Source organism: Agelaius phoeniceus, chromosome 4 (genome assembly GCF_051311805.1).
Source record: "Agelaius phoeniceus isolate bAgePho1 chromosome 4, bAgePho1.hap1, whole genome shotgun sequence".
NCBI classification, from domain to species: Eukaryota; Metazoa; Chordata; class Aves; order Passeriformes; family Icteridae; genus Agelaius; species Agelaius phoeniceus.
Window position 1 is genome coordinate 63,827,062 of NC_135268.1, and position 20,810 is coordinate 63,847,871.

A 20,810-nucleotide genomic window follows, 5' to 3' on the forward strand; every position below is an offset into this window, starting at 1 on the left:
TGTATGTGATGAGAAACAGAAGGGAAGCACACCAGTAACCCTGTTTTACAGCTAGAGCATGTGAGACTTCTGTGTAATAAACCCAAGAGAGAAATTGCTAAAAGCTAAATCCAGATCTCCTAGGTACCCCAAACCAAACAAGTATCTTCTCCCTTAGTGAATATTTCTTCATTTCCCAAAGAGGCAGAGGAACATTTCTATCTGGAGTGTTTTCCACATCAAGCTGTGATTTCCAGACCTGTTTCTCATGTCTTTGTTACACTGATGCAAGAAGGAATTAATCTTTGGAGCAGTTGCCTTGAGGTTGCCATCATGCCTAGACTTTCTGGTTATACCAACTCACTCATGTGTGACAGGCCTTGCATCTTCAGGTATGTACAGTGCCACACATGGAAAAGCACACATGGAAAAGCACAATCTGTTCCCCCCTTGCTGGCTGACTGGGACTGCAGCTTTGAAGTTCAGAGGTGGATGGGGTACCTTCCTCTTAAATATGAACAGTGTTACTTTCCATCACAGAAATGTGATGTGCCTGTAATGATGGCTTCACCCCCCTGCTGTTTTCACACCACAACAGAAGATGGTCAGTTGTAGCTGTTGAATATTCCAATTCCTTTATGTTAAGATGAAGCCTTAGCATCCAGACTTGCAAAAAGCCTACTTGTGTTCTGAACTTAGGGTAGCTGTGGCATGCAGAAGGATGCTCTCATGGCCAAAGTTAAGCCTATCCATCCACATGCACCATGTTGGCCCTAACATTTTAGGTTTGTGAGGGGTGTCTGTTTGTAACCATTGATTAATGCAAAAGAAATTGAAGTATTTCTGAATTTGTTGCTATTTTTTCAGGTTTTGGCCAAGGAATTGTTTGCTAAAGAAGACCCTAGAGAGTGATTAGCTTCTTTTACTGTAAAATAAGCTTTTTGTCTTCCAGTTAACAAATTGCTGATTTTGAAATAGATTGCATAAAAACTCCTAATACAGCGAGATTGGATAGAGACTGGAAGTGACACAACAGTATTAAAAATTGAAAACACTGTTGTTGGTGCTTGCCAAATGCCTTGGCCTTTTAATCAAGTCACTGTGTGGGGAGAGAGGCTATTTCCTTATTCATCAAAAAATATTGCTTTCTACCAGCAGTTCCTAGGTTTTGTGAACTGTCTCTGAAAACCTTGATGAACTCACACATCACATTCAGTGGTCTGCAAGTGCTGTTGCACTGTCACAGATCTCCCTCCAAGGTTACAAAGGCCAGCTGAGATTCTTTAGAAAGAAAGCATTGTCATTCCCTTTGGCTGCAGAAGTATTTGTGTCATTTCAGCTGAGGTGTGACCCTTGTCTGCTGAGATATGAGTAGGCTTTATTAATTTCCACTTGTCCCCCTGACATCAGCCAGAACTGTGAAGGGTAATTACTCAAAGATAGGGTCAGCATCTTCTAATGCCAGCAGTTAGCATCAAGTTTATGGCCCAAACTTGATATCTTTGTTTCTTGGATAAAAGGAAGTAAAATGGCAGGTGGTGTCTCGTTAAAACAAAATATTCTGGCAGTCTTTCTGTTGTAAGCAGTTACTGGTTGTGTCTCTCAGGGAAAAAAAAGTAAGTGATCTTGATTTCTCAAAAGAACTGGACTGGCAGCTACAGCTTTTTCAAGTCAAAGTGGTCATTGACCTCATTATTTCTGCAAGGCCTAATCAGCAAAATAAACAAAGAGAGAGACTACCAGTTACTGTAAGAAAGACATGAGTATTTCAGGACACTTCTATGCTGCAGCCCAGCAAGGTCATCTGTGGTTGCTGCTCAGCCCTGCCCTAGCTAAGCCCTGTGGGGGAGCTCCCCTCTCACCTGTCCTGCTCATGTGTGCCCACTGGGAAGCTGAGCAAGGCAATGGCAGCTTTGCAGGCTCAATGTTGGTACAAAACAGGAATGAGAACACACCATGCACAATAAAATTCCATCCCTAAATAGAGGTTGTGGCTGTTAGGAAGACAAGGTATGGGTGGAGCAGGAAACAAGAAAACAACACACAACATAGAAAGAAAATAACCATATCCTGAGGAAAAAAAAACAAGAAAAGAAGGCATGTCTGTTACTTTCTTTCCTGTAACTAGATGGGCATAACTAACTTTCCTATAACTAACTGGGCCAGGCTGCTGTACAGCTGCCAAGTACTTGAAGGCCCTTTCTGAAGGGATGGCACCTTATAATTCTCTACCCTCAGTATAGGATTGTAATATCCCAAAACATCAGTGACTGTCCCCAAGAGGAAGCAGTAATGGGGAGAGAGCCTTTAGGCTGTAGTCAATGTGCCACACATTTTGTCATCTTCCCTGAGCCCCACAGAGCTGCTCCAATGGCTGATTATTTATAGCTCTCTGTTCCCCCACTAAATGAGTGCTCTAACACACTTGTACCTCTGATACCAGCTAAAAAACATCACAGGGAGGAGAGAGAGAGGCACTTTGTGTGTGCAAACAAGGAAAAACAAGGGAATCCAGCACCTGTCACGGAACTGTATAAGGCTCAAGATGTGCACGAGCCTTAGGGTTTGCCAGGCTTTTACACTTGCTCATGTGTAACAGCAAGCTGTGATTTGTAGGCTGGGGCTGCTGTGTTGTCCAGAGCACTCTCATGGTCCAGCAGTTGTATCTGCTGCCACTTCAGGAATTTTGGCCTGTGGAGATCTGAAAAGGCTCGAAAAGGCAGCAGAAATATGAATTACTGGGGAGCCCCAGTGTTCACACAGAAAATCAATACAAGTCAGCTCTCCTGCACAACCTGCTCTCTGTGTGCTGTTGTGTACATTGTGCACAACCACACCCCTGCCAACAGTCCCTCCTTTCTCTGCATGTCCTGGGGCTGCCTCTGCATCAGTTATTCTGTGCAAAGCTCTTCCCCACAGCATCTGCCACAGGGCTTTCACACCTCTGCATTTTACCCTCTGCAGCAGCTGCTCTGTTTGCCCTTCTCCCTTTGCACAGCTATTCCATACCTCCATATATCCCAGGGAGCAGCCTCACACTCTTTAAAGTTTGTTTGGAGTGCTTTTATCTTGCTTGAGGCTTTGTTGTTTTAGCAGAAATAAGGAAGAAGGAGGAATTTTTATTTCTTTCTTCCCAGGCTCTGGAGTCTGGAGTGCTGTGCTGAGCAGACTTTTTCAAGTCCATAGCAAAATCAACCCAGGCACTGGGTTGATGAAAAGTTTATTTAACCACAAGACACTGCAGGATGTGGGAGATGCTGCCTCTGTTTAGGCACCACCAGGCAGGAGCTGGTGTTTGTAGACATACAAGGCTGAGGGTGTACCCCAGTGTGTATGGGCAGTATGGGTGTGCTTTCTGTGCCCACATACAGGACTAAAGTCTGAAGATTGCTTTGAAGTAAGAAGAAAACTTAAAAAGGGAAGGAAAAAGGTGTTTAGCGTATTTTTTAAAAAAAATTATTCCCTTTATTTACTTGGCTAGCTATAATCTTCATTTAATTGGACATGCCTAGGGAAAGCCTCCAGGTCTGTGTTTATTCTGATCCTTGTTCCAACAGTAGTAGGTTATTTTTGCAACTTTGGTGTTCTGTAAATAGTAGATTTAGTCTTTTATCCAGGTTTTCCCTATGTCAGTGTCAGCAGAACAGCTTTCTGGACCTTTGCTATAGAAGAATTTGCAGGTGATGCCATGGGCTGTAAAACGAGGCAGAAAGAAGATCCTCTGTCAGTTAAGGTGCAGTTGCTTAGGAGACCTTGTTGGTTGGTCCAATTCTCTATCTTCTGTCAAACATTAGAAAAAATACATTATTGCATTTTTATACTCAAAAATGCAGATAATATTTGCTAGCAGTGAACTAATGCTCAGGGAGAAGAGAACATGGATACAGGAGAGGAACTTCAGTCTGCAACAATCACAAACAACAACAACAAAAAAGAAAATATATATTTGGGTTTTTCCTCTTTTGATTTTTATCCTCTGGGGAGAAAGGTCAGACAGTGCTCCCCCATCTCCCCTTCCTCTTCTCCTCCCTTTCTCTCTTCCCCAGAGACTGTGAGAATATGTCAATATTAAACAGCATTTTCCCTATAAAGATCTCTGGAGAATAACAGAAGCGACTTCTTGCTCTTTCTTTGTTCAACAAACACCAGCCAGGCCTTCACAAACAGCCAACTGAAGCATAGTCAGGAAAAAACAAGTTCTTAAAGGCAGCAGTGGCCAAGGAAAATAACTGGGCAGTGTGAGGGTTTTGGTGACGCAGCTGCACAGCTGCTGAGTTCAATGACTCTCAATTGCCTCCATCTGAAGTTGTGCTCCACTCTTAAAATGATTTTTACCTCCATCACTATAAATAGCAGGGCAGGATGCTTCGCTGCTTGCAGCCCTTGAAGCAGCTTGGGGAAAAAACAAATCACAACCAAACCCTAAAAACTGAACCAACACACAAGAGGAAAATAAAAAGCCTTCAAGTGTCTTCTGAGTAAGATCCTAAATGCCAAAGAGAGATCATGAAGCTTTAGAGTACAGTGCTAATGCTTTTGATGGTGATTTTATGACATCTTCATTGATCAAGAAGATGTGCAGCACTACAAGAGCTGTGCCAACTGCTCTGTTCTCCTTCTGGAGGAAGAAGTCCCCCTCAGGGTTGGTGTCACATAGACTGCTGGTCATTTCATCTGAGCTACCTGGCCACATGCCCCTTAGCATCAAGGCAAAGAAACAGTGGCTTTCCTCTTCTCAGAAAGCAGAGGTTCAAAACCAGCCCCAAAGGTTGTATCCGAAAAATATTTACTATAAAGCCTCCTTCCTCTGAAGAGGCCTCTGATAACCTGAACTGATGTACATGACTGCACTGTACAAATCCCAAGTTAGATGAGATGACTTTCAATGGATATAAATAACTTTATAATTGTAAGATGGATCCAGAATAATGAAGATTTCACCTGTGATTATTAGCTTAAATTCAATCCTAATTTTGAATGAGTAAAAAAAAATCTCAGCATTTTTCCATGTCCAGCAGAAGTAAGACATTAAGTTCTGTGACAAGAGGAGAAATGTACTTTCTGAATGTATTAGTATGTGATCATTCATGGTATTGTGTAGATTTATCTGCAAGAGCAATGGTTTTTCTACTGAAGGTAGCAAAATGTTGGCTCCTGACTTGTTGGGATTTTAAGTTTACTCCCCTGTGCCCACCTACCTAAAGTTATCTGATCTGTGTTTGAAATGCATTAATTACACTTGCCTTTCTAGTTGTTTTACCACCAAAGCTGTTTCTTTCCTGTCTATAAATCCAGATGCAAGGAACATAGGAAAATACACCTCAACCAGCAGAAATGCTCCCCAAACCCTTTTCTATGTACATAAAAGTATCTGAGTTTGGAAGTCCATCCTGTTGGTAGTCCTTGTGCTTGGACACCAGTGCTCTGTTTGCCCCTGCATGTCACCCACTGCCAGGTGTGCATCCTGCTGGAAAATGATCTATTGCTCACATTAAGGGCATAAAGCTGCCAGCTGTGCCCCTGCAGAAAGACTTCTACATCTGAAATGTGTTACTTCTGTGAGGTTAAATATTGCCATTCTGGCCCATAAATCTTACAGTGAAATTCCCCTTTTAGAGAAAAGCAGAGAAACTTTTGCAGCAGGTTAAGGGAGTTCTGATGTTTTGAAAAACTCTTTGCAGTTTCTCAGAGGTTTGGGATGTCAGATGCTATATGAAGAGGAAAGTCAGTGGGTGAAATCTGAGAAAGTGGTGAGAGGTGCAATGATGAATATATACCATTGTTTTGCATGTTTTTCCCCCAAAATATGTGTACACATGGTCTTTGGTTTTGTTGGTTTTATTTTTGAAGCAAATTTTCTGAGTGCTTCTGAGATTTTTAAGGAGAAATTATGAGCTCTTGCTGATCAATGTCTTTAATCTTATTGGTATGAGGCTATGCAACCAAGAAACTGAAGATTATATGAAGGAGCTGCAATGTTTTTTTGGGGAGGGTTGGTTGTTTTGTTTTGAGGGTTTTTTTGTGTATTCTGTTTGTTTGCTTTTGCTTCACAGACATCTGCAGCATCAGCTGCAGTAAAAAGACACACGAGTAAATTCTGGCAAATTGAAAGAGAGCAGCCTCTGAAGGCAGCCTGGCAAAGTTCTCTGCATCACCACTACCTTCTAGAATAAAGCAAGCTTTACTACAGCTTATTTATGCCATTTAAACAATTTAATATTTGTGTTGAAAATAAAAATACTAATTTTTACACTTTTTGTACTGGTTGGCATTACAAATTTTCCTTTAATTGGAACAATATTTGAAAAATTTCTGAAACTATTTTGCCTTGAAAGATGGTAGGTAATTAAATAAAATCAGTATTTTCTTAAGAGAGAGGTGAACCTTGTCTAAGATAACTTTTTAAATGGGCAGTGTTTTCATAAAACAAAATTTATTTTATACATTATACACCCAGCAGAGTAAATTGCTAATGCTGACAACCCTAATAGCATGGAGTCAGATTCTGGGATGAAAGACTAAGACAGAAAGACCCTGTAAAAGATACCTGGAAGTTACTTTGTCATCCAACAAAGGCCTGCCATGCAATTTGGGTGGGTTTCTGTGATTCTGCTGACTGCTGCAGGCCAGGCATACCTTTGCCTGTGTATGGAACTGTGAGAGTTTGCAGCAATTGCCATTAATTACAACAGCTGGGCAGAAGTTACATCCCCCAGCTTGCTGATACCTACCTCCATCTGTTTGAGAACATAACTCTGCAGGTGATAAATCAGCATAAAATATAGTTTTCTTTTCTCCTGAAAACTGATTCCTGTTTACATTTACTTCTAATACACAAAAAAATTGCTGCAGTCATCGTCTTGTTTAGGTCCCTGAGATTTGGGGGGTAAATGCAAAGAGATACTTAAGCTTAAGGTGGTCAGTGAGTAGAAAGTTTTGCAGTTAAAATATCACAGATTTTGAACAGCTCTTGGCACATTTTCATTTGCATGTGCAGTGTGGGCTTACAGTGATAGATATACACTCTGTGAAATCAAGCCTCTGTGGTCCTTTCTATTTTTAGAGAAAAACAAGAAAGGGGATGTCAAAGAGTGAAAAATGAGCTCCCCACCATCCTGCTTTCATTATTAGCATGGAGGAAAATGAAGGAGAAGAGAAAAGCAATGCTGGCCTGAAGCTCAGCTTGCTCTTGCTGTGGTTCAGAGTGGTTGGATGATACAGAGGTTTATTTAACTGCATCTTTACACAGTCCCATTCCCATGGGATCTGAGGTCCAGATTCTCCAGAAGATGTAGGTGGTATTTCATGAATACCTTATAGATTACATGATTCACTGTGGGTGGTATTTTATTTCCTAGACACTGGCCATAAGACAAAATTTGTATGTGTGTGGCAGTATGTAACACCACAGCACTGGTTTGTGTCCTGATTTAGGGGAGTAAGCACCAGAATGTAAACATCTTTATTGGAGGAAAGACTCCCCTCAGGTTCATCTCGATGCTCCTAATTACAGAGGCACATTTTGAGGTTCATTCATCTTTCTACGAACACATCAACAGCTCAGACAGAAATAAAATAAAATAAATTACATCACAGGGCACATTACATGTCCAGAAGAAGGCAAGAAGGAAATTTTTCAAATTTTTAATGGCAGCTGTATAAAACACATTTTAAAAATGTGGGGTTTGCTCCATATTGGGCATCTTTAGCTAAAATCACACCATTTTGAGAAACAACTTCATGTCCAGCATTTAAATTTATACAAAATAGGAAAGATCTGCATGACATTAAGGCTAAATACTTAGTGATGTTTAGCAGCAGTTCATTTTCACTGATAATTCCCCAGCTCTAATTGTGCCAATTTCAACAAATAGAAAGTCATATTGATAATAATATACTACACAGGATAGATTTTGTTTAGATTGAAATTTTCCCCTGAAAACAGAAAAGAAAGACCGAGTCACTGTAGGTCATTTAACTTTCTTTTGTGTGTGTGCAGAGATTAGGAGAATTAGAGAAGGGTGTGTTAGGGGCATAGGAGATGTTCTGGGACCCAAGACCTAATCCCATAGCTGTATTTTGAAAAATCGTTCTTCAGCTGCTATGGTAAATGTTTCTGAAAACAGAGGAGATGTTCATAGTCTGTTACAACAATGCATCAAAACAATTCTGCTCATTTGCCATGCTGAGTCTCAATAGCCTTGGTAAACACTGAAACAGGAGAGTGACTGACAGTGTAAGGTAACTAAAATCCTGAAAGAGAAAACAGGTAGGTTAAATATCTCTGAAATTAATACTCATCTGCCCCTCAGTTCCAGGAACAGGAGCTTTGTCTGCTTAACAAATAATCTGTCTGTGGGTCCAGCACAAATACACCACAGAATCCCAGGACCTGATCCTAAAATCTGGGAAAGAAAACATGTGCTTGAAGTTGAGCATGTGATTTTGGTGAATACTGAAATCTGGTCCATGCTGGAATTTTTGGGTTTCCAGTATTAAAAAATCCCTCCAAATCTCTGCAAGTAATCACAATTTGCCAGTCCAACCTGTGTTTCCTCTGCCATAGGTAGCAAGTTCATAGCAGCCCTGGTCTTATGAGAGATGAAGACACAGCACACACTTCTAATGAGTTCCAGCTTATATACACCACAAAATAGACATGGTGTATTCATGTTGTGTGTGCATATGCTGTCTATGCAAACATAAGATACAAAAAGTAGAAACTATTATAAAAGAGAATATAAAAATTGTAGAGGTATTCACCAGGGAGATCACAGATGAATTTTGTGGCTAGCAGACATTAAAAAAATCTGACCAGGAATGAGAATCTCACAGGAATGAGAATCTTGGGGCAGGAAGAGGGCAAGGGAGGAGGTGGCTGTGGTAAATATGCCCTGAATTTATACAGATAACAAGTTTTCTGCAACTTGAAAAGTAGTGGGGTTGCAGTTTAAATCTGTTCCAGACTGTGATCTGTGGTGGACTGGTTGTTTAACTCCTCCTTTGCTTCACTTCCTGCATCTATTAGATGTAACTGGTAGCACTGCTAGCACAAAGCATTCTGAAAACTCAGGGAAAATAAGATTATGCTATCAAATTGCAAATTCTGCCTCTATGTGATTTAAAATAACACAACTCACTGGGCCTGTGTGGGCTGCAAGGAGACAGATGTCTAAATGGACACTGGCTCCTCTCTGCTATTCAGTCCCTTCACTGAAACCTTAGCTTATGGCTGTGAACATGTGCTTTTCTAGATGCCTGAATTCAGTGTCTGAGCAGGCTAAAGACAGCATGGCCAATTAGTCAGGGTGCTGTCTCTAGGCATCAGAAAGTTTCATTTGGGCTGATTTTTCAGCTGACAGTTTATATTTTAATCATTTTTTGATCCTGATGAGTCACCACCTATTCTCTATCATGTTTTCCTGGGTAAAGTCATACCCTGTTTCCCCTTTATTAGAAAGAGTCAGTGCTGGGAGTTTGTGTTTTTGTGTTCTTTTTGATTTTTATATATGTTTTCTTTGTGTGTCAAATCTCAACTAGAACATTCTCTTAGGATAGTAAGGTTCTTGCAATTAAAAGGCAGAATAGTAAATATAAAATTAAACTATCCCTTAGCTAATTTCTCCTTTGTCCTTTATAAGTTAGGGCCATACTTCATACCATAGGAAATACTCAAAGCTAATAAGTCAAAACAAGACCAATCCTGCCTTGCCAGAAGCTCTTCCATTTGCTTTTACCTTCTGAGAGGAAGTGACTGGTGCTTGGGTCAAAACTCAGAGAAGTTAAAGCACAAGGATTCTCTCCAATTTTTATAGGGACTGACTGCAGGAAAAAACCCCAAATGCTAAAATTGTGCCTGTGTTCACAGATCTTACCTGCTCAACCTCAGCAAACACTTGTCTCAAAGGGTCAGGTTCTTTTGAAGGCAGCCTCCATTAGCACCTACCTACAAATTAACATTACAACAAGTAGGAACAGGAAAAACCCCCATAAACATCTTTGTTCATTAACAATGTGTTTGGTTCTGGAAGGTCTGAAATATCTGGGAGCTGTTGGGGTGTTTGAATATGAAAACCAGCTGAGGGTTTTGAGGTGTGCTAGAAGTGGCCAACTACAAGTAAGTTACCTGTCAGCCTCCTTATAAATCTGTTAGAAATCAGGATATGTACAGGCTGTCTGATTTTCCCTATTTTTAGGCATGGAATAATATAGTAGTAGGCAATTTTGAAGTAAATCAAGTAATCTGTGCACTTTATAGAGTATAAACTCATAAGGCAGCTATTTGGATACTGGCAAGGCTTCTGAGAAAGCCAGTTCTGAGGGGGAAAATAGAAGACAAGATTTATTCCATTTCCTTTGATACCTCAAGATGCAAGAAAGCATCCAGCCTTGCTGCTGCTAAAGCCTTCAGAAGACCCTTTAGGGATCATGCTAGAGCTTTGTGTTCTGTGCTTCACCACTAAGGTCAGGTTGTCAAATTAAATAACCTCTATCTTTTTTATCCCTGTCTTTCTACTCCCAGCCTTTGCTGTTTGCCAAGTTGACTTTTCCAAATAAAGGCAGCAGACAAGCTTTGCATATCAAGCAAAGAAAAGGAGGATTTATGAACAGAGAAATCAGAAAGATGATAACTTTTTAACAAGAATAGCTACATTTTTATTATCCATATGAAATATCCTAAATCCCAGGAGGGAGATGTAGTGAGGCAAGATTTATTCATTAGTTTATCATGAAATGCAGGTAAATAAAAAAGGTTCTTTACATGATGGAAACCAGTATTTTCCTAAAAATAAGCTTTTATTTTTGGGGGGAAAAAACCCCATTATCTGATAAATTTTGCTGGACTTCCTTTTCAGTTGTGACACTGAGAAGCAATAAGAAAAAGGCAGGGAGTAAATCCAGACACCAGTCAATCCCTTCCATATTTATTGCAAGTACAAACAAGGTACTTGTCTTTGTGGTAAGTTACAAGCTGTTAAGATCTGGTCTAAGATCAACAAAGTCCTTTTGCATCTGTCATGAAATAGTTATAATTTTATGTTAAGGGGTGACCTGGATTTGAGCCAAGTGGTCAAGTTGAAAATATACTGCCAGTTTTAGGATCTGTATAAATTACTAAGCTGACTTCTTCTGAAGAAACAAAGCTAAAAGTGTTCAGATCACTTTGAAACACTGCAAGAATCAAATTACAAATACATAGCAGATATAAATATTTCAAATCAAATGGAGGCCAACCTAGTTCTGGCCTGGCTTGGCCTCTCCTATTCAATGCTACCCTATTCCATTTTATGTATTTTTGTTCTGTCCTCACCTGACTTGACCTTACTGTGGTAATCAGTAAAAATGTGACTGTGCAGTCACTGGGTGTTATTCTCTAATGCTCTTCTCAAGGAATGCATGCAGTTGGTAAAAATAATAGGATTATGTAATGGTCTGCACTTTTTAGCTAAATAAAACAGAGTAAGTTTAACATCTAAGAAAATGCTGTCCTCAAATCAGAGTTTTAGACCAGCTTAGATGTACCCTGAATTTTAATCATAGATTCAAAGAATCACTTAGGTTGGAAAAGTCCTCCAATTTCCTTGAGTCCAACCCTTAACCCAGCACTGCCAAGGCCATGAGTGTCACAGCTACACCTTTTTTAAGTACCCCCAGCAATGGTGACTCCCTGGGTAGTCACTTCCAGTGCTTGATAACCCTTTCCATGATCAAAGATTTCCTAATATACAATCTGAACCTCCTGTGGCACCACTGAAGGCTGTTTGCTCTTGTCCTGTTATCTGGGAGAAGGGGCTGAACCCCACTGGCACAGCCTCCTTCCAGTGCTTTTGGTGAGCCATAGGGTCCCTCCTGAGCCTCCTTTTCTCCAGGCTGAAAGCCCCCAGCTCCCTCAGCTGCTCCTCATCAGAATTCTGCTCCAGACCCTTCCCCAGCCCCATTGTCCTTGTCTGGCCACTCTCCAGCCCCTCAGTGTCTTTCCTCTTGGGAGGGGCCCAGAACTGAACACAGAACTTGAGATGTGACCTCACCTGTGCTGAGTGCAGGGTTAGTTTGGCATTTACTAAATAGTGAAGGCTTTTAGACTACAGGGCCAATGCTGCTGTTGAAGTGAGAAATATAAAGCCACAAGTAACTGCAATTACTTGATAGAGAAACCAGAGCACACAGTCCCACAGAAACAGCCCAGATGTCACATTACTTTTTTCTTAGGTTAATGGAGGGGTATCTCAAGAATCAAAATAATAACTTACAATTCAAAATACCAGATCCAATGTATAATTAGAATGAGATGCAATAGAAAAATCTTGTTGCAGTCTCTGATATTGTAAGAGTTTTTCAGTCTACCTCTGATGTATAAATACAGAACAAACAGAACCATATTTTCAATACTGATGCAGCAGTAAGATAAAATTTAATCACACCAAAGCCAAAATTTAATCACACCAAGTTTCATAACATTTATTTTGGAGCTGGGTGTACGGATAGAAACACTCAAATTCAGTGTTGCCCCTTGCCTCTTATAGCCTGGAGACACATTTTTTCAAACACAAATAATTCTTATGACATCTCTTGCAACACTATCTCATTGTTCAAACAGGAATTGAATATGAACAGATATCTCTTTTTAACTCTACAAATTGTGGCAACTGTTTTGTTACAGCAGATATTTTGTTCCTCTGGGAGAATCTCCCAATTAGTGGTGGCCTTTTGTAAGAATGCCTTAAAAATATTTGGCTGAAAACTGAAAAAGTAACCCATAACATCATAGCCTTGAATCTTGAGCCTGTACTTACTTCTGCAATTAGATCAGATCTTTTTCCAGTTACTTTTCTAAATCCATTTATGGTGATACAGAAGGTAGTATGACCAATAATGGAAGTTTAAGAAGACTCCAATAGAATAGCTTTAATCCAATTCTCAATAGCAAGTAATAAAATTCTATCCTTTAGTTAAGAGTTATCAGATCTCGCAAAATAACCTTTACAACCCTGCTTTCCAGTTCCAAATAAAGTAGATGTAGTTCAGATAAGACTATTATTAGGATTTTCCTTTCTGGGGCATAAATGAATTAAAATTCCCTTTAGAAAATTGAACATTTACTGCTTCATGTACCACAGTGAATTGGGTCTCCTTTCCTACTGTGGACTGGAACTGCTTCAGAGCAACAACTGACTCCTCTCTCTGTGTGCACAGCCTGTAGCCCCGCACTACTGAGCTCTAAATAAGTGCATTGACTCCCACACTCACTCTGACTTAGCCTGGGTTTGTGGTTTGATAGATTTCCCAAAAAATTTAGTCTGAGATATTTTGCCTGCCTGGCATATGGCTTAGTGCACAAGCAGGAGTGTTGGAATACACTTTTTTAAACTGTTTCCTCATCAATAGTAAAAGACTTCACCTGTGAAATTTTCTGACAGGCTGGGGTGCAACAGTGGAGCCACAGGAGAAGTTCAGTGAACGTGGGCAGTCATGGACTGGGCAATTCTGGGGTCAGTCCTGGGCATGCATGGAAACCCTCACCTCCACCTCAGCCTCCCTGCTCTGTTCAAGGCCTTGTCCCAGGGTGGGCTCTGAGCTGTGCCTGCCAGACCAGCCCATCCAGCAGAGGTGCTGCACTCAGCCATGTGCTTACTCATTTAAAGGAAGAAGGGACAGCAATTGCTTCACTTCTGCACTTACTGGAACTTGGACACTATGGAAAGGTTCAGGTTTTTTTGGTTGGTTTATTGGTTGTTTTTTTCCATGTCTTCTATTTCTTCCTTTGCACACAGGGCAAGAATTTAGTTCCATTCAGGCCAGTTGACCTTTAAGTTCTGAACAGATTCCTTTCATAAATTATAACAAATACATTGTCTAATTGTACAGGAAATAAGAATTGGGAGAACTGGATTTTCTTACTCAGTGTTCTGGGAGTTCTGTATGATTCCTGCCCTAAGGGAAAAAACCAGAAACCAGACTGGATTATGAGCATTGGGGTCTGAGAAGCTATCTGAAATAAGTCTTAACTGAGATTAGATACAGAGGTCCAGTATTGCAATATTGAAATGCTTCTCAAGTCCCATCAATCCTGACAAACCTCCAACCCACAGCTGCCTCTCTGCCTCTATCCAATGTCAATGCAGCTGTGATAAGGCTAGGACAAAAGGTCTCTGTGTACTTGTCAGCTTTAGAGCTCTTTTCCTTCCACTCAACTTTATTTTTATTTGTCATTAGTTACTGGCCATTTTTAGAGAGCTTTCACTAAGAGCAGTGCAAGTGAGCCCTGAGTGGAAGAAAGTCTTAAATCAATGTGAAATGCTTTCAGAAAGAGGTGGTATATACATATCCTTTCTTCTTTGTGGGTGGCTCCAGAGAATAATGAGCCTACTTTTTATACAGAGGCAAAAGGGCAAGACAGGGGAAAAAGTTTGACCCAACTGTAAGCATCACTGTAAGCAGCTCAGGGGGAGGAGGGTAATGCAAACACAGCTCCACAAGATGGAAGGCACTTTATTGAAAGCAGCTGGCAGGCAGAGAAATAGGATATTTTGGCACCATCAGAAACTTTATCAAGACTTAGCCATGTAAGGTTGCATTGATTGTTATTTATAGCATCAGCTTAGAGGGGGTATGGAAATTATACCAGGAACCTCATTAGTATCAGCATGAGAGCTGTGTCCAATCTTTCTGCTCCAGTGATTGTATTCATTCCATAGCATGGAGCCAGGGAGAAATCCTCTCAGTGGCTTTCAGCCTGATCATGGAGGAAAAATGTAAAAATGGAGGGCAACTGAAATACTGATCAGGCAAGACTTTTCCTGTCTTTTTCTAGAGTCCCACAGGTATACCACCACCCCACCTGCCTTCCTCTCCAGTGGAAAGCAGAGTTCTGTTTCCTTCACAAATTAAACCATTGGAAAATAGAAAGTTTCTATAGATAAAGCTTTAAAAATCTGTTCTTGTTTTTATCAGAAGAGAGTACATAATTGACTGAAACTGTCACGGAATGATGTATACCATTCACTGATATGCAAGTTATCTACTCTGTGGCAAAATCTGCCATGAATTGGTTTTAACTGTAAGCATCTTATTAATTTGAGAATTTTTCAGTCTTCCAGGGACTTATTTTCTTTAACTATGCCACCTGATAGTGAGCCAAGTCAAAGAGATGGCTGATTGATTGTTTAAACCAGGATGCTGCCAGTTGCTAATACTGCCTGTATAATACAAATACCACTACAGGTGTCACAGCTTTGATTTGTTCCTAATTTTCAGGCAGTCTGTATATGCTGCAGTCTCATTTTGAATATTTGCTATACTCACATTTTTTGTTTCAAAAAGCCCTTTTTCAGGTCTGAGCAGCTGGTGTGTCTGTCCCACTAGATCTTGTCAAGGAAAAGCTGAAAGAGGCTTTGCTTTCAAAGGCTTTGAAGGTCTGGAATGTATATTTTCTATATAATATTTGAGGGCTTTGGTACTTACTTGGATTGCAGAATGTATCAGCAGAGAATTGCAGAATGGGGCAGATGGAACTTGAGGAGTCTCAGTTTATATAAAGAGCAGAGCTGCAAAAATGTTCTTGAAAAGAAAAATCATGGCTTGAAGTATAGAATTTTCCCTGTGTGCTTACTACTGCTTATTGTCTGCATTTAATAACATATCCAGATTTTTTAAATTCAGACTCACTTGCAATCTGCCCTTATTCTACTAGTTTTGTATCAGGTAGATCAAGTGGAAAAAGACATGCAAGAGCACTCTATATTGAAATTCTGTGTTCCTGTGGGAGTCTGTTAATTTTCAAACATTGCAGTTCAGGCTCTAACTGAATGACTGGAATAGAAGTTAACAGTCTGATGCTTTTCAGTATTAAGCCTTAGCTGAAATGGATTTAAAGTTGTTTGGTTCCTTTAATCAAGGTTTATTTTGCATTCTGTACTGTCTTTAATTGTTTCATTTACTTATTGATAGTAATCCAAGTGATAAAGCACGTGTGAAACACAGCCCTGTCAGTAATTAAAACATCTGATTTAACTCGTCTCTCCAGTTTGGTGCAGGTATTCCTAATTACTTTACCTTTGAATTTTTTCTTCTCTGTGAATTAATTACTCAGGAAAACTTATGCTGACAGCCTCACTCATATCTGGAGTTCTATTGTGTTCAACCAGTGCATCCGTACAATTTTTTTTCTCTCAGACTAAATGACATTTTAGTACTTTTTCTTGTCTTATGCTTTGGCTATTACAGGAAAATCCAGAATGTCTGGGTTGTGAATATGTTACTTTCAGGTGAGATTTTTATAGGCAAATTTATTTTCTCCTTTTTGATTAAGTTCTGATCAATCTACCATTTGCAGCCATTCCCTTCAAGCCTTTATGAGGACTAATTAGATCTACTACAACTTATGTACATTTGAATTGGCACTTTGAAATTTATTTTTCTTAATTCTTTCCCATTACTGTTAAAAATCAGGTGGACTATGATCATATATATTTTCAGATGGTGTCTTTTTTCTCATTGCCCCTGCAGAGATCCTTCTGCATCATTTATCTCCAACTCTGCTTCCTCTCCTGGACTTTATTACATTTGCAGACAAACTAGAGGATTCCTGGTAGGCACTTCTACTGAGAAATTACCTGCAATGTGAATTTTTCTGTAACTCTGAAAGAATGTCTTTTATTCCCTGGTAGTGTTTTATGGTGTTTCATTTAAGATTGGGCTTCTGCAATCAGAAATTTCCAACCCCACAAAGACCTTTTAAATTTACTTTCTTGTAAGCTGTCAAGAAGTGACTGAAGTTGTGTAATCTTGCATTTTCTGGGCCACAACTGCTGAAAGGGCAATCAGGCTGCTATTCTCAAGTGAGCTATTAAATAATGATAGAGGATTGCATGGTTTCTGGTGACTGCACTAGAAGTGTAGCAGACAGACATTAAACATCCTGTGCCTCCCATTTGCATAAACATTGGTTTGGAAATCACTGGGGTCAGTAGTCTTCAAAATGCTCAGTAACCACCTGGCTATGAGGGATTAACCATGCAAGGCCAGCTCCAGGGCATGAGTGAGATGTGGGCTCAGGATCGTGCCCAGGCTGTGACCAACACCTGCCCATCACACAGCACTGGGTAAGGCCAGAGGGAGGGGAACAGAATATCAAAAGGACCAATAACATGGATCAACAGCAGTGTTTTTGTGCCCTGCAAGTCATCACTCCTCCTAGTTCCACAAAAACTTAGGTGGAACTCCACTTAGGTGGAACACACAGCCATGAAAGGGAGACTTCTGCTTTCCTAGAAGAAAATTATATTTCCTACATGAATGCCTCTAAAGCCTCTGTCATGTATTTAGAGTTGTTTAAGGATATTCCCCATGCCTAGTACATGTACCAAAGTTAGATAAAACAGCATTCTCCACTGACTTCATGGGAAATGAGAGCTTCCTAAGAAAGATTCTCTGACGGTGTTCACAGGGGTCTTAGGATGAGGGAAGAGAGGAAGATCTGACTCCATGTTTCAGAAGGCTTGATTTATTATTTTATGATATATATTATATTAAAACTATACTAAAGAATAGAAGAAAGGATTTCATCAGAAGGCTGGCTAAGAATAGAAAAAGAAGGAAAAAATAACAAAGGCTTGTGTCTCAGACAGAGAGTCTGAGCCAGCTGACTGTGATTGGCCATTATTTAGAAACAACTACATGAGACCAGTCACAGATCCACCTGTTGCATTCCACAGCAGCAGATAACCATTGTTTACATTTTTTCCTGAGGCCTCTCAGTTTCTCAGGAGAAAAACATCCTAAGGAAAGGATTTTTCATAAAATATATCTGTGACAAGATTCCAATTGCTGAGATATGAATACCTCCTTTTGTAACTGTTGTTGGGTACTCATTCAACAGTGACCAGGGAGACAGCAGCATAATGTATTAACATCTGAGCTCTGAAGAAGCAGTTAGGGATATGAAATAGTTTTAAATATTTGTAGAGATTCCCACAGAGATAATGACAATCAAGGAGAGAATTTGATAAAGTAGGAAGGGGAGAAAATGCTCTTAGGCAAATTGAAACTCTGGGTTATGTGGTGAAAAGAGACAGGCTGAAGAATAGAGGAGTGTCTGGCAAATGTTATATAACTGAAATTATTCTGGCCAGCTTTGGGTAGAGAAGAGCCAAAACCCAGAGCAGGGTCTGGTAAGGACCGCCCAGAATGAAGAATTGGAATGGAAAAAACTTGTGAAGCACTTTCCAACTGTCCCAAATTCCTTTGTCAGTGATGTGAAGTGCTCTTTACGAATTGCCTTGGATGGGGCTGGAGGTGGTGAGGTAGTGTCTAAGCTTCAGCTTGCACCTTGCAGCTTCCATGGATGAGCTAGCTGAATTGGAGGAATGTTGAGTTCCCCAATATTTCTGCAGAGGGAAAAAAGAAATTCCATTTAATTGCTGACTTTTTCTCACTTTGTCTACCAGCACTGAACCATTGTTAGAACACAGCTAATTTTCTCCAGAAAATATGCTACCAGCAGAGCAGCTGTGGTGTTTCAGTGAAGCATCTAAAATTAAATCACATGAAGCCATCTAATTCCTTATTTTCCCATTCCAGTAATGTCTGTTTTCTGGTTCAAAAACATCTTGAGTGCCCTCAGCTTTTTATGACCTACATTCCATGCATTAGATAGCCTCAGCCCTCCCCCTCCACAAGTGACAGACACCCAAGGACAAAATGTCAATAATATTTTCCCAGAAATAGTGATGATGCATGTCTGAGTCATGGAGAGAAAAACCATGGGTATATAAACAATAAAAGCACAGAAAGATGAAAATGATGCAAGAGAATCTGACAGATTTTTTTGTGTTGATAGTTTTTCATAAACACTGAGTATATTCAATACTAGAGCAGTGTTATTTTCCTTTCAAAGTATTGGAGGTCAAATAATTGTTGTTTAACCCTTTTCAAGGTGTTAGACACCTTTTTTTCCTTCCTATAATTCTCTACTGTGTAGAAGGGAAATTATTTTTAACTTGTATAACTCAAGTGTGTGATGATGCAATTCTAATTTTTTTACCTGGATACTTACTAATGACATCTATTGGCATGACATGTATTGGATACATATTCCTTAAATATGTCTAAGTAGTGTTATTTCTGAAGTTTTGCAGAAGAATGTTGCAGCACAGTGAGATTTGAAGACAACCCAGAACAACCAACAATGTAGTAGGTTGAAGCTGATGGCAGCCCAAAAATATGTAGGCTTAATGAATGGCTAAGCCTCCTTTTGTTTCTTGATCCATATGATTAAGATTTCATACTTTGGAACATGTAGCTTTCTTGATAGTATGAGACTAAAGATTATGATTCAAATGGATTTGGTGGTATGGGTAATGTGTTAGTTTTCAGAACAAAAAGACAGATCATAAAATGCATTGTAGAATGACTTGAGTTGGAAGGGACCATAAAGACCTTCTATTTCCACCCCTCCTGCCACAGACAGTGATGCCTTTCACTAGACCAGGCTGCTCAGAGCTCCAAAGTGTCCTTGAACACTTCCAGGGATGGGGCATCCACAACTTCTCGGAGCAATCCATCCCAGTGTCTCACCACCCTCACAGAAAAGCTCTTCCAAACACCTGAGCTCAACCTCTCTCCTGCAGGCTGGAGCCATTCTCCCTGGCCTGTCACTGCAAGCTCCTGCAGCCTCTCTCCATCCTCCCTGTAGGCCCCCTTCAGGCACCAGAAGGCCACAATTAGCTCATCCTGATGCCTTCTCTTCTCCAGGCTGAACAATCCCAAATGTCTTAGCATTTCCTCATAGCCAGCAGGGAAATAATGGACTTTAGATGGCACAGAAAGAGCAAATATCTGTTTAGCAAAGGATTCTGTACTTTTGGTACTAGCCAGTAACATCTTAAATAGGGTAGGAAAAGGGCAAACAATCAGTAATGTATAGTCCTTGTATTATTCTACCAGGAAAATATTCCCATATGACTTAGGGAATTTGAGATTCAGGTTATATCCTTCTACCATTCAGTGATAACTGGTGTGGTTGAGGGAATCCTAAGAGAAATTTCATTTCTTGTTTCATTTCTTGGCATTAGCAACACTTCAGACAATAACTGGAAAATGTCAATGTGTGTGATAGTATTTGTCTCTGTAATCCCATTCACACTAAGGAGAAGGGAGTACAGACTGAGCCAGTTCTTCCACTAATATTGGCAAATCACTTGCACAGGTTTCATCAGAATATGCTGGGTGGCTTCAGTGGCCGGATCAGAAAGTATTAACTTGGAATCATGAAATGCAACAGTCCAGCCAGTGGTTTTCCATGACTCTTTTATACAGAGCCTTTATGTCTCCATTTCTGTATCCAAAAAAATCAGTGTTTTGATTCTGTAATGTGTTTTGTAAACATTCTGCTTGTCACACTATAAATTGTTTTTCTCTTTTGAGGGTAAGTTATTGGTGTTGGATGTTTCAAATAGGCCAAGTAAATTGAGATACCAAATTTTATTACATACACAGACAAGAAATTTAATTATATGGATCCAGCCCATAGGTTGTTTTCCTGAAAGAACTTTGATGCACCAGGATTTTTAATTCATTGACCCTCTGAGTGCAGAGAATGAGTGTGTATGAAAGTGCATGGGCTCCCTTTGAAGAGCAGGGGGAAAACTGGACATCTTGGAAAATACATAACACATGTATTAAGCAAGGGGATGCCTAATCCTAACCAATAGGAAAAGAATGGGGGTTTTATGTGTTATGAATACTATCCCTCTCCAGAGCATAGACTCTGGACTCAAGCCTACAGAATGATGTATCCATACATTTCAGAGTTTAGAGGGTCTTCTGTGGCT